The sequence below is a fragment of the Mirounga angustirostris genome, unplaced genomic scaffold (genome assembly GCF_029215605.1).
Source record: "Mirounga angustirostris isolate CCGP_5_RB_7025 unplaced genomic scaffold, mMirAng1.0.hap1 SCAF_5, whole genome shotgun sequence".
Classification (NCBI taxonomy): domain Eukaryota; kingdom Metazoa; phylum Chordata; class Mammalia; order Carnivora; family Phocidae; genus Mirounga; species Mirounga angustirostris.
Window position 1 is genome coordinate 115607989 of NW_026991713.1, and position 14810 is coordinate 115622798.

Here is a 14810-nt window from a genome sequence, read left to right on the forward strand (position 1 = left end):
TTGGAAATACAAAAGGACCCATGTAGATAATTCATGTACCAAGAAAAAAAAAAGATCCATATACACATGATAAAAATTACTATGTTAGTAATCATAGAAATGCATATTTTCATTTTTGTTTTATCAAGTTGACAGGTATTTTTTCAATGATAATTTGGAGTCTTGGTGAGTATGCAATAAAATAGGTCCTCCCAGTGACTGCTGGAGGGAAAGAAAAATATCCCTTACCTGGTGATTCCATTGATATTAAATTGTTCTAAGGAAATAATCATAGATGTGTACTATAATTTATATACAATGATGTATACCATAGTTTTATTTATGAGTGAGAAACAGAAATAGCCTAAGTATTTAACAATAGAAGTTACTTAAATTATGATAAATTTATATAATGCAACACTATGCCACCATTTCAAAAAAACCTTTATTAATACTTGAGGATGTTGGAAAATACTATTTATAATTTTAGATGAAAAGATCAGGTCACAAAACTGTATATGGCATGAATCTTATGCATCAGGTGTTACTTTTATAATCAGAGACAATAAATACTACTCAAAATATTTTTCTAATCAGAAAGACAGTAAACATTATTTCCTAACAGAGCTGAAATAGGGAGCTATCCCCTCATAACATCTAAGTATGTGATCCCTTAGGGGATAAGAGAGAAATGTCACAAGGGGCTCTTCCCCTGGGGTCTCAGAATGTCAAGTTACCTACATTGGACAGGAGCATGATGCAATGAAGAAGAGCCAATTCTTTGCAGCTTGCATTGAATTGGTTGAGAAGTATGCTCTTTGGGTCCTTGAAACGATCAAAGGTCAATGCCATTTGGAGATGCAAATAAATAATGAGTGAATGTTTATCTCAAAAGGAGAATGCTCTATCATATCTGAAAATTTGAAGCCTGTGGCACCAGGAAACAACAGAGTCCTCTCTTTCATATGGTCTACCGGGTACAGAACTGGGAGACGGGATTTGAAATAATCAATTTGAATTTGGTAATGAAAAAAATGTTCACTCATCATATAGTTATTTTATTCTAATTTATCTGATCTTGAATTCAAAAACTGCCCATGGAAGGCCTTTGCTTCCATCAAATAAGTGAGTTTGAGAAAGGAGAGAGATAGAAATAAACCTTGAGCACATCATCAGTTAATCAAAGATCAGGTTGTCCTGCCTTCCCAGTTTCATTAAATCCTAATCCTAAGGCTGACAATGCTGAGTAGAAATAAACCATAGCATCCTAGAACTGGAAAGACTTCACAAACTGTCTCTCTCTATCATCATCTTTTATAGATGAAAGAACAGACCCTGCAGAGGTGAAGAACCTTGTACAAGATCACACAACAATTTAATAGAAATCAACACGAGAATTCTGATCTTCTCACTTCCAGGCCACTCTCAGTCCACGACAACACCCTGGTTTGCAGTGAGAAATGTCTCATTTGATCTGTTTCATTCATGTATGTAGTCATGGGATGTCCCCACCACCATAGCAAATGAGCCTGGGTGGCAGGTATAGTAAATAACATGTTCTCTAAAAATGCCATCTTTCTGTGCAATGTATTTTTATCTACTTTGATAGGTCATTTTCACTTTGGGCATTATAAAACACCCTTTAAAGTTAATTCTAACGAACTTAAAGATCATCATTTTCCAGCATGTGCCATCAGAGTTCTGATATATTTTACAGAAGGGTAGTGACTTTTTCCAGGAAAAAGTCACAGGGTTTTCACAGATACAAAATGTTGCTTAAATGGGATTTTTATAGCCTCATGTGAGAGATCATAAATATAGACAAAAGCTCAGACACATCCAGGTAGTAAATTAAGCACATCTCAAAAAAAAAAAAAAAAAAAAACACAAAAAATAAAAGACAAACTAGAAATATTTTTTAAGGTGGGAGGGCAGATATAAGAATAAAATATGTATGAAAAGAGCTAGCATTTACTGAGTATATTCACTGTGTTAGCACTTGATACACATCATGACATTAAATCTTCACAGTAGCCCAATGAGGTGGGTACAATTATTTTCCACACTTTCTAGGTAAGGAAACTGAGGCATAGAGAGTTTAAGTTAGGTAGACCAAGGCAGATCCAGGATTTTAACCAAGACAGTTTGGCTCTGTAGTCCATGCTGTTGTTTTTTGTTTTTGTTTTTTTTAAGATTTTATTTATTTATTTGAGAGCGAGAGGAGGAGGAGGACAGGGGGAGGGAGAGGGACAAGCAGACTCTGCGCTGAGCGCAGAGCCCAGCACAGGGATCAATCCCAGGACCCTAAGATCAATCAACCAGAGCCCCTGAAACCAAGAGTCAGATGCTCAACTGACAGAGCCACCTAGGCACCCCAGTCCATGGGGAGAAATATGACTTACGAAATGAGAGAGAAAAGAAGTAGCTAAGAATTTTAAGAGTAAAGCCCTGAATATAAGCCCTGATCTTTTGATCTATAAGCCTGAAGGCACAGTTAAACCCACTTATAACAAACAGATTCCAAAAGGTAGGTTTTGTTAGCCATTTCCTGGACACTGTGAGGCCATGTGCCCTTTTTTTTAAAGAATTTATTTATTAATTTGACAGCGAGAGAGGGAACACAAGCAGGGAGAGTAGGAGAAGGAGAAGCAGTCTTCCCGCGGAGAAGGGAGCCTGGTGCAGGGCTCCATCCCAGGACCCTGGGATCATGACCTGAGCTGAAGGCAGACACTTAACGACTGAGCCACCCAGGAGCCCCAGCCATATGCCTTAATAAGATTGTTAGCATAGTCAAGTCACTATAGGAAGGTATATTTAATTTGAGGGCTTCTTGAGGAAACCACACGGGAAAGACATAAAGGAACACACAGAAGGATCTTCACAGTTTTTTTTTTTCCTCATAATCCCATGGAGGAGATGCACACGTATGACTCTGGTGATAACAAGGACGACAGTAGTCGCTGTTAAAATCAATAGGATAAATGCTTGAAGTGCAATGCCTGTCTTGGGTGCTTTAGTCGTTGTTTCTAATCCTATGCATTTTGAAGACTGAGCGAGAATGATAATGTCTCCAACAAAGGTGCGAGCTAAGTTCTTTGGAATTGTGTTGGTCCAGCCTATGAAATTTAAGAGTAGTCAATCTAAATATCATCATTTGCAGTGGTTAAGACTAAAACCTCAAAAATCCAGCACATATAGTTTTTTCCTGAAGATCATAAATAATAGCTATGTTTTTCTCATTCCCTCCCATCCATCCAGACCTAAGAGGTCTAAGGCTGGACGCTTGGTTCCTGGACCTGTTTGGAAAGCATAAAGCAGAACTGTAGTTAGATTAGTTGCATTATTAACTTAGCTCCACCTTCTGTTTTGTTCCCTACTTAATTATGTTTTATGCACCTCTTAACCTCATGCTCAGTCAATCATTAACTTTGCCTTTTTCACCCCTACTCCTTGTTTACCCACTGACTGTAGAAACCTAATGGGGACTGGATGGTAACATTTGTCTTGAAATTGTCTGATGTACCTGATTGTACCAGGTCCCCAGTGGCACCTCATTTTCTGGAAGAATGTGTACCTCCAGATTGTTTCAAGCCCCCCACCTCAAGGTTTCAAGAAACCCCTTACTCTCCTCTCATGTATTCGCCCTCTTCTCCAAACATATATAAGCTGTCCCTGGGCTTAACAGGGCAAGGCAGTTTTCTGACAATAAAGCTTCCTTTGCTTCAAAATTTGTGTCTCAGACATGGGCTTACTGTGCCCATGAGTTCAGTAACAGGTCCATCACACTGGTGAGTGTTTTCCACAACAATTGTGTGAATGTGCTTGTAATGATGTGGTTATGACTCCTGGAATTCCTTCACAGTTTTCCCCAGGTCCAGACTGTTAGCACCGGGCAGATAGGGACTGTGATCTCCTAACCAAAGACAAGATCACAAGAGAAATATGGCCTTCTAGAAACTTCAGCTTGGAAGGGATCCCATTCATTTAATAGAAATGTCAGATGTTTACCAAGTGCCAGCACTGGGGATATACCGATAAGCAATATGGACAGTTCCCACCAGGGATGTGCTACAGCTGATCTATTACATTTTCAGGAACTTCATAAACTGTTAGCCAACATGTTGGTAGCTTGTGAGTATTTAACCACAGAGATGGGCAAACTTGGAAGGCTGGTTGTTTGACATTTACCAGCACGTTAGTGATTCCTGTAGTTTGTAAGACTTACACTCTAGTGGGAAAGGAATTAGTATATATAACCATAACATATTATAATAACATATAACATAATTAAAACATAATTAGAAGTGTGATGAGCAGCAGAAAAGTTGAAGTACAGGGTGCAGTAAGAGTGATGGCAAGGTGATCTGGCTTATCTCAGGGATGCTTAGAAGTAAAACTCAGCTACATTCTTTCTTAATATGTTCTCAGCACTGATCTGTATCCCACTTCTAAACCTATTTTATATCTCTCTACTGAAATAATATACTACTTGGTGTTATAGGTAGGGTGTGGTCTACAAAGACATTTGAACTCAAAGTGCAGCTCCCACATTTGCCAGGTGGTTTGTCTCTGCACAAGGCACCGAATCTTACTCAACTCAGTGTTTTTTATTTGTAAACACAGGATACTGATTGCTAATATCAAAAATGAGAGAGGGTACATCACTACAGATTCTATGGACATTGAAGGAATGCTGTGAATAATTCTAAACTCTATGCCCACAAATTTAATAACCTAGATGACACGGACCAATTTCTTGAAAGATGTAATTTGCCAAGACTCACACAAGAAGAATTAGAGATCTAAATAGAGCTCAATCTATTGATGAAACTAAGTCAATAACTAATAACCTTCCAAAACAGAAAGTATCAGGTCCAGATGGGTTCACTGGTGAATTCTACCAAACATTTAAGGGAAAAATTATACTAGCTGTCTACAATCTCTCTCAGAGGATAGATACAGAGGGAATATTTTCCAATTTATTAGTGAGGCCAGCATCATCCTAATACCAAAATGAGACAAAGACATTACAAGAAAAAGAAATGTACAGACAAATCTCTCATTAACATAGATGCAAAAATCCTCAAGAAATATTAGAAAATCAAATCCAGGGGTGCCTGGGTGGCTCAGTCGTTAAGCATCTGCCTTCAGTTCAGGGCATGATCCCAGGGTCCTGGGATTGAGCCCCGCATCGGGCTCCCTGCTCAGCAGGAAGCCTGCTCCTCCTTCTCCCACTCCCCCTGCTTGTGTTCCCTCTCTCGCTGTGTCTCTCTCTGTCAAATAAATAAAATCTTAAAAAAAAAAAAAATCAAATCCAACAATGTGTAAAAATAAATGTATACTATGACTGAGTAGAATTTATCCCTGGTATAGAAGGCTGGTTCAACATTTAAAAATCAATTAAGGTAATCCATCCCATCAACAGGCTGAAAAAGAAAAATCACATGATCATACCAAAGATACATAAAAAGCAATTGACAAAATCCAAAAGCCATTCATGATAAAAACTTTCATGAACTAGGAATAGAAGAGAACTTTCTCACGGTGATAAAGAACATCTACAAAAAACCAACAACTAACATTATGCTTAATGGTGAGAAATGAGAAGCTTTCCCACTAAGGTCAGGAACAAGGCAAGGGTGTCACCTCTTACCACTCCTTTTCAACATCCTACTGGAAGTCCTAGCTAATGCAATAAGACAAGAGGAGGAAATAAAAGATTGGGAAGGAAGAAATAAAACCACCTTTGTTCACAGATGATATGATTGTCCATGTAAAAAAGAAGAAAAAAAGAAGATCTCCTGGAACTAATAGATGATTATAGCAAAGTTGCCTGATATAAGGTTAATATACAAAAGTCAGCTGCTTTCCTATATATTAGCAATTAACAAGTGGAATTTGAAATAAAAAAACACACTACCATTTACATTAGCTCCCCCAAAATAAAATATTTAGGTATAAATGTAACAAAATATGTACAAGATCTCTACGAGGAAAACTATAAAACTCTGTTGAATAAAATAAAAAGAAGAACTAAATACATGCAGATACATTCCATGCTGCTGGATAAGAAAACTCAGTAATGTCAAAATGTCAGTTCTTCCCAACTTGATCTATACATTCAATCTCAATAAAAATCCCAGCAAGTTATTTTGCGGGCAAAATAAAAAAAATTAAATTAAATTAAAAGTTTCTAGGAAAGGCAACAGACCTAGTATAGCTAACACGATATTGAAGGAAAAGAACAAAGCTGGAGGACTGAACTACTCAACTTCTAGAATACTATAAAGCTACAGAACTCAGGGCGCCTGGGTGGCTCAGTCAGTTAAGCGTTTGCCTTCGGCTCATGTCATGATCTCAGGGTCCTGGGATCGAGCCCCACATCGGTCTCCTTGCTCAGCATGGAACCTGCTTCTCCCTCTGCCACTCCCCCTGCTTGTGCTCTCTCTCTGTCTCTGTCTCTCTCTCTCTGACAAATAAATAAATAAAATCTTAAAAAAAAAAAAAGCTACAGTACTCAAGACCATGTGGTATTGATGAAGAATAAATAAGTAGATCAATGGAACAGAATAGAGAGCCCAGAAATCGAGCCATGTAAATAAAGTCAACTGATCTTTGACAAAGGAAGAAAGACAATACAATGGAGCAAAGGTAGTCTCTTCAATAAATGGTACAGGAACAACTGGATACCCATATGTGAAAAAATGAATCTAGACACAGACCTTATGCCATTCACAAAACTTAACTCAAAATGGATCACAGACCTAAATATAAATTGCAAAACTATACAATTCATAGACGGTAACATGGGGAAAAAGCTAAATGACCCTGGGTAAGTTGATGACTATTTAGATATAACTTAAAAGGCACAATCCATTAAAGAAAAAATTGATAAGCTGGAGTTCATTAAAATTTAAAAACTTCTGCTCTGCAAAAGACAATGTTGAGAAAATAAGAAGACAAGCTAGAGACTGCGAAAAAATATTTGCAAAAGATACATCTGATAAAGGACTCTTAGACAAAATATACAAGGAACGCTTAAAACTAAATGATAAGAAAACAAAAACCTGATGAAAAAATGGGCCAAAGACTTTCATGGACACCTCACCAAAGACTATATACAGAATGCAAATAAGCGTATGAAAAGATTCCCCACACCATGTCATTTGGAAATGCAAATTAAAACAATAATGAGATACTACCACACACCTTTTAGAATGGCTAAAATCCAGAATACCGACAACATCTAATGCTGGTGAGGATGTGGAACAATAGGAAATCTCACTCATTGATGGTAGGAATGCAAAATTGTACAGCTATTTGCGATGACTGTTTGGCCGTTTCTTACAAAACTAAACATACTCTTCCAATATGATTCAGCAATCACTGTCCTTGGTTTTTACCCCCAGGGGGTAACTTATGTCTACGCAAAAACCTGTACACGAATATTTACAGCAGCCTTATTCATAATTGCCAAAACTTGGAAGCAACCAAGATGTTCCTCAGTTGGTGACTGGATTAATAAACTATGACCAGCGGAATCCAGAAGATGAAATATTGCTCCGTGCTAAGAAGAAATGAGCTAACAATCCATGAAAAGACATGGAGGAATCTTAACTACATATTATTAAATGTGTACTCTGAAAAGGTTACGTACTGTATGATTTCCAAATATTTACCATTCTAGAAAAAGCAAAACTATAGAGATATTAAAAAAGATCAGTGGTGGCAGGGATGGGGTAGAGGAAGGGATGAGTAAGTGGAGCACAGAATATTTAGGGCAATAAAACTACTCTATATGATACTCTAATGATGGATGCATGTCACTATAGATTTGTCCAACCTATACAATGTACAACACCAAGAGTGAACCCTTATGTAAACCATGGGCTTGGGTGATGATGTATCCACGTAGGTCGATCGGTTGTAACAAATGTAGCTCTATGATAGGGGGTGTTGGTAACGGAGGAGGCTAGGTATGTGTGGATGTAGGGAACATAAGGGAAATCTCTGTACCTTCTCTTAGTTTTGCTGTGAATCTAAAACTGCTCTGAAAAACTGAAGTCTTACCAAAAAACACAGGATAATGATATTTTGTAGCATTGTTCTGAGGACTAGATGCAGTGGACATACATCAAGTGACTAAATACACATCATAAGTAATCAATACGTGATGGCTGATATTATTTCTATCATTTTTATTTGTGCACTTTTTATTCAAACTTCTAGATTTCAAATTCCTTGAGGAAAGGCACTATATTTTATTTCCGACATACACTAGAAGTTGAAATGTGATAAATGAAAAGGTTTGTCGAATTAATTTCTTGTTCATTGAATTAAATTGCCCCTAAAAGTCTATTTGCAGAGGAAAAAATTATTTCAATTCAAGATGTAGACTATACACTGCTTTGCTGTACCAGGATCAAAGATTAACGTTTGCCTTAAAACTAAAATAAGGCAAAATGTCGACAGGTAAAAACTGTGTTTAATTTTTCTATTAAGATAACCCCAACTACTACACCATAATTACTAAATGATACTTCTTCATTATGACCCTGGTAATAATGATCTGTTGTTTCATTGGAGAGATTTTCGAAGAAGATTGCTGAGCTCAGCAATGTAACATACGTTCCTCCTAGGGTTGCTCCCCCGCCACCATATCCCTTATTTCCATTCCCAATATTTTGTCTAAGCTGTTTCGAAATACTGGAGGAAATTGATTTTATAGAGTCCTTGATCTTTGCAATCAAGCTTCATTTTTCAGGTAACTGAGATCAAAAAAGATAAAGAACCAAAGGCCACACAGTGAGGAAGATTTTTGGAATGGAATCAAGACTACATTTTTCTATTAAAAAAACTCTTTAAGGGAAGCTAGAAAATTGAGTTATAAAATTAGGCCCATGATGTGCCGCCTGGGTGGCTCAGTTGGTTAAGCGGCTGCCTTCACCTCAGGTCATGATCTCAGGGTCCTGGGATCGAGCCCCGCATCCGGCTCCCTGCTCAGCAAGGAGCCTGCTTCTCCCTCTCCCTCTCCCCCTGCTTCTTCTCTCTTTCTCTATCAAATAAATAAATAAAATCTTAAAAAAAAAATAGGCCCATGAAATCATTGTGGAAAACAAAAGAAAACTGAAAACATCTCCCTGCTGGTACTGAAATCTTAGAAGCAGTAAAATATGAAAAACGGGAAAAACATGGCAAATGAGAAATAAGGAGAATGACGAAACCAGCGGGTTAAATGTGAAATTCACCAGCAAAATATAAAAACAGAAGATAAAAAATTGGGGGGGGGGGCGGTTGTTTTCTTCAGAATGCATGTGGATGACCCAATTTGAAGCAATGGACATTATGCCTTCTTTTAAGTTGCCTTTTTTTTTTTTCTCTTTTCCAACATTTCAGTTCTAATCCTGTTGTTCCGCTGGTGCTTGAAAACCAAATCGAATGCTGAACGCGTCGCACACTTAGATATGCAGACGTTGATAAGGTTCCCTAGCGGAGCATGGTTTTTCCTCTTTTCCTTTGCTTAACTTTTTTTTTTTTTCCTTAATCCTTTCCGATCTGAGTCTACCGATTTTAGATTTCTAAGCAATTAATTTTTTGGCTGGGGCGCGCCATCCACAGGTGCGGCCGACTGACAACGCGCTGATAGGCTCCATCTGTTGGCGGCTGATAGTGGCCTCCTGGGGCTCGCGGGTGCTGTCCCCCCGCACGCAGAGAAGCGCGCAGCCTAATCTAGTTGCAGGCAGGCGGAAAGAGCCCTGCAGCTAGCATGGTTATTCAACAGGAACAACTGGTTACAGACAGCACTTTGAGAGGCACAGTGGGGAGGTTTGCAGAGGGGGCGGTGTTCCCACAGTGAGTGACGTTCCCCCCAAGCGCACCGTGTCTTTCCTCTTTGGAAAAAAAAAAAAGAAAGAAAAGAAGAAACTGGGACCCGAGAGATGGAATTTTGTCATATTCTAGGGGGAGGATCTGTAATTCCTGACTATCCTTAGCTTCACCCTTTATAGAAGAAAGATGAGGGTGCCTGGGTGGCTCAGTTGGTTAAGCATCTGCCTTCGGCTCAGGTCATGATCCCGGGGTCCTGGGATCGAGTCCCACATCGGGCTCCCCCTGCTCTGCGGGGAGCCTGCTTCTCCTTCTCCCTCTGCCTGCCACTCCCCCTGCTTGTGCTCTCTCTCTTCTCTGTCAAGTAAATAAATAAAATCTTTAAAAAAATAAATAAATAAAAGAAAGATGAGCGAAGGGGGGTAGTTGATAATAATTATGATTTAGTTGTGATGTAAATAAATGGGTACCGAAATGCTAGGGCTGGCGGCTGAGCCTCTGGAATGTAAATAACAGCGTGAGTGTTGTATTAAGGCACCAAAGGGCAGGTGACACTCCACTTAAACAGAAAGGGGAGTTGGGCACGCATTTTAGGGTGGGTGGAGTGGGGATACAATTTTATTTTATTTATTTATTTTTATTTTTATTTTTTTTAAAGATTTTATTTATTTATTCATTAGAGACAGAGAGAGAGAGGCAGAGGGAGAAGCAGGCTCCCAAGGAGCAGGGAGCCCGATGTGGGACTCCATCCCAGGACCCTGAGATCATGACCTGAGCCGGAGGCAGACGCTTAACCATCTGAGCCACCCAGGCGCCGGGGGATACAATTTTAAATGCTTGAACCCTGAAACAGATATTCTGTAGGCTACAGACAAGCAGGACAAAGATTTTCAAACCAGAGATATTTTTAACGTTGTCTTAAATTATTTGTAAGTAGCAAATATTTCAGATTTAGGCATATGGTTGACGTGGCCAATTTGCGGGGAATATCTGAAGATTTGAAAAACAAAGAGTTTTGCGCCTTTCTTGTCTCATGACTTTGTTCCCTCAGACACTACTTGGGGATGATTTAGCTTCATCTGGGTGTTCGTCCCACCTTTGCCAAAAGAAGCAAGGATATTGAAGCAGTCAGTCCTACTTTGATGATCACATTGGATTTTTTAAAAAAGGGCCATTGATGTAGCAAATGGAATTTTTCCCCTTTAATTTCATCCCCACCCCCACCCTGCCATCTCTCTCTTCTCCCTTCTCTTTGGAACTCAGGAAATACAAGACCTCTTAAAGGAGAACTCCCTAGTATTACTCAGGCTCACCAACTTGCATCCAACCTCCTCCCTGGGTGCTTTTATCAACTTCAGAAGATAATCTATATGGAGATTTGAGAATTCCTAATGGGTAAGGAATTTAAATACATATTTGCTAATAATAATAATAATAATAATAATAATAATAATAATAATATAAAATGCCTTGTTAACCTCTCTTACCGCTAAAGATGAATATATTTCACTAAGTGTTTCCTTTCTACTTTTAGACTCAGGACAAACACCCATCTACTGGAAAGAATCAGAGGTGATACTAACAGAACAATTAAGTCGGTGTCTAAGCAGTACCAACGCCTCTGGACTTTAAGTGATAAAAACAGATTCAAGATTCAATGGGCCACATTCATCCTAGGCAGTAGGATAGTGGGGGGCAAGTATTTTGGGTGACACAGTGCTAAATAACCAATTTATATTTATGATGGATTATTTGCATGCTAGACATACATTTTTACGGTCAAAATCATTGACAAGGCTCCAGGTATCTGGAAATACTGCTTTAAAAAAAAATCTCTATGGCTCAATTTGATTTTTGATTCTCAGTGTCCAATTCTGTTCTTGGCAGATAATATAATCTAGTCATCTCTGAGATGTTTCTTCTATCAAATCCAGCAATTTTTCTGTCCCTCCATCTCTGCATCTTATTTCACTGTTCTGCATTCCGATCCATGGTTTAATCGTACCATTCTCACACACAGTCAGGTGAAAGTTCTGCTCCTATCACACCTGTTCCTGGGGGTGGAGAGAGGAAGGCATCCAGGTCCAGGAGAACTTTTTCTATCAGTGCAGAGGGACTGCACATGTCGTCCATTATAGATGGTGATCCTTCTGGCGGAGGCTCTGCCCTGACCTCACCTCTGAGCCTGTGGGAAACTCAAGGTTGTCAGTGGGCATAACATCGCCCCCCAAATCCCCTCACCAATCTCTCTGTAAGATGCCAACTCCCAGAGAAGGAGCTGAAGAGACACTAATTCTCTCACTAGTTTCTTCAACTGGTAGAGCACTTTCCCTCCTGTCTCCAGTCCCCACAACAATTGGAGGGGGTTGGGTGGAAGAGAGGATTTCTTCCATGAAATCCCCCTCCCTTGTTTCAGGTTTTCTTGTCTCGTGCCTGAAGTATCAGCTTACAAAGCCGAAGCATGTGGAACAGTCTGTACAACCCTGGGTGTTCTCTGGTTTAGCTGTCAAGTGGAGGAGTGTTCGCCCATGGCGGGGGGAGGGTGACTGGGGGGCTAGAGAAAAGTCACACCTTCCCATGTTCCATCAGAGTACGTAGCATTGTTCATATATGCTATTGAGGATTAAAAGCATGAGGCCCCACATTGTGATAAAATATATTAACATGTATTTTGATAACACATGCACTTTATAATCTAAATTCCAAAAGTAGAGTGAAAAATATAAGGACAATGAAAAAACCAGGCACATCTGCTTAGAGATGTAATCTAAAGGTAGATTTTTATAAAGTTATACCAGAAACCAGGGGCGCCTGGGTGGCTCAGTCCGTTAAGAGTCTGCCTTCAGCTCAGGTCATGATCTCAGGGTCCTGGGATGGAGTTAGGCTCCCGGCTCAGCAGGGAGTCTGCTTGTCCCTCTCCCTCTGCTCCTCCCCGTGCTTGTGCTCTCTTTCTCTCTCTCAAATAAATAAATAAAATCTTAAAAAAAATAATGAACCCAAACATATGGGTCGTTACATAGTCGTTACATAGCTTTGATCACAGTGCATTTATGAGTTTGCTCCTATTTGGAAGAAAATTAGCCTGTTTGGGATTACTACCACACACGATACCAGGACACTCAAAACTGCCCATAGTAAAGGAACACTGTAGGAAAGCGACTCAACACAGACCTGATGTGTCTCCAGCTAGATGACACTGTAAGAAAAAACTGCCCCAAAGCAGGTGGGGACCTGGGAGGAGTCAAGAAAGGAAAAAAATAAAGGTTATTTTCTGGTTTTGAATAAATACCTAAACCCAACTTGATGTTTGAGAACTTTTGGGGACTGTGGCTTTCCCGCTGACAGGATGGGCATCATATTTGCATAATTTTCATCAGAATGAATATCTTAGTGTAAATTCTTTCTTTTGTCTCCATGACTTGAAATCTTCTTCTACATATGCGAAGTCACAGAAACACAAAAATGGATTTTCAATAAATACCCATTGTCTTACTCAGGGTGAACTATAACAAATTACCATGGACTGGGGTGGCTTGAATAACAAACATTTATTTCTAGCTGTTCTGGCGTCTGGGAAGTCCTCGGTCAAGATGCCAGTAGATTTGGTTCTGCTGAGAATGGCCTCCTGATTTGCAGACAGCTGCTTCTTGCCAGGTAGTCACCTGGCAGAGAGAGAGAACAGGCTCTCCTGTGTCCCTTTCCCAAGGGCTCCAGCCTCATGACCTAATCCTTTCCCCAAGGCCTGTGTGCTCAAACCACAATATAGGCAACTGATGTCAGCCTTCTGTGACCATCTCAAGTGACCTCAAGGAGAAATAAAAAAGAAGAAATGGAAGACCAGGTAAGCTGAGGTATGCAAGCAATAGTTTTGAACAATCAGATATAGAAACATAATGTATTATGGTGACTTAAGGGTCTTTCTTGTGTCTATATGGAAATCTTTAAACCTGAATTTTTACAACCTTAACAAATTACACCTTGTCCTGTGCAAGTATTTGGAGAGTTGCTTGCCAACAGGTATCCCCTTTTCCCTTTTTGTATATATGTAATCCCGCCTAGCTAACAAGTTTGGAGCAGTTCTCTAGAACTGCTAAAAGACAGTCTCCCAGGCTATATAGTCTGTGATTAAGACAACGAATTAGGGGTTTACTAACTAACCTACTTTGAAGTTGGCTTTCTTTCCCTTGACAGGCCCCACCTCCTAAAACCATCACCTCTAGAGTTAGGATTTCAACATATGCATTTTAGGAGGACACAAATACCCATTGATAACTTTTAACATCCCCAGACTCATTCTCCTCATCTGTCCAATGAGATCTGTGCTCTCTAGAACTATACTCTGAAGGGCAATTTTGTTTCACTATGAGAATCATAGATTCCAAGCCTAAAAGAAATCCGTGTGATTGCAATTATTTACAGGTGTGTGTGTGTGTGTGTGTGTGTGTTCATTTTTCCCTAGACTGTGAACTTCTTTAAAACACAGATTTGCCTTTCACCCTTATATTCCTAGTACTAGACACATAGTGGATGTTTTGCGAATGTTTGTTGAATGAATAAGTGAAGGATAAATGCCTCTGTAATAAATAGGGGAATAGATATAACGGAAATTACATTGTGAGCCTGTGGAGAAACTGGTGTATCCTACTGCACTTTTCTACTTGGTTTTCATGGAAACCTTATTGGTATAAAAGTATATGTTATTTCCTCAGATTCTGGTGAGGAGTACAGACAGGGCCAGGTTGCTGGGCAGAGGTGTTACTCTATGAGCTTCTTTCTGTACCTTTTTTTCAAACTCAAAAAAAAAAAAAAAAGCCTGAAATGCCTAAATCTACTTTGTTTTATCAAACAATTAACACACTGGTTTTGTCTGGGGGGCAAAAGTTCTGGGCATCGATAGAGCCTCTAAGCATATATTTGCAGTGAAATAAATATAACTGTAGGAGATTGGAGAGACTCTGCACTGGGCATAGAGCATTTTAGAAGGCTGGCTAAATAAACCTCTGCTA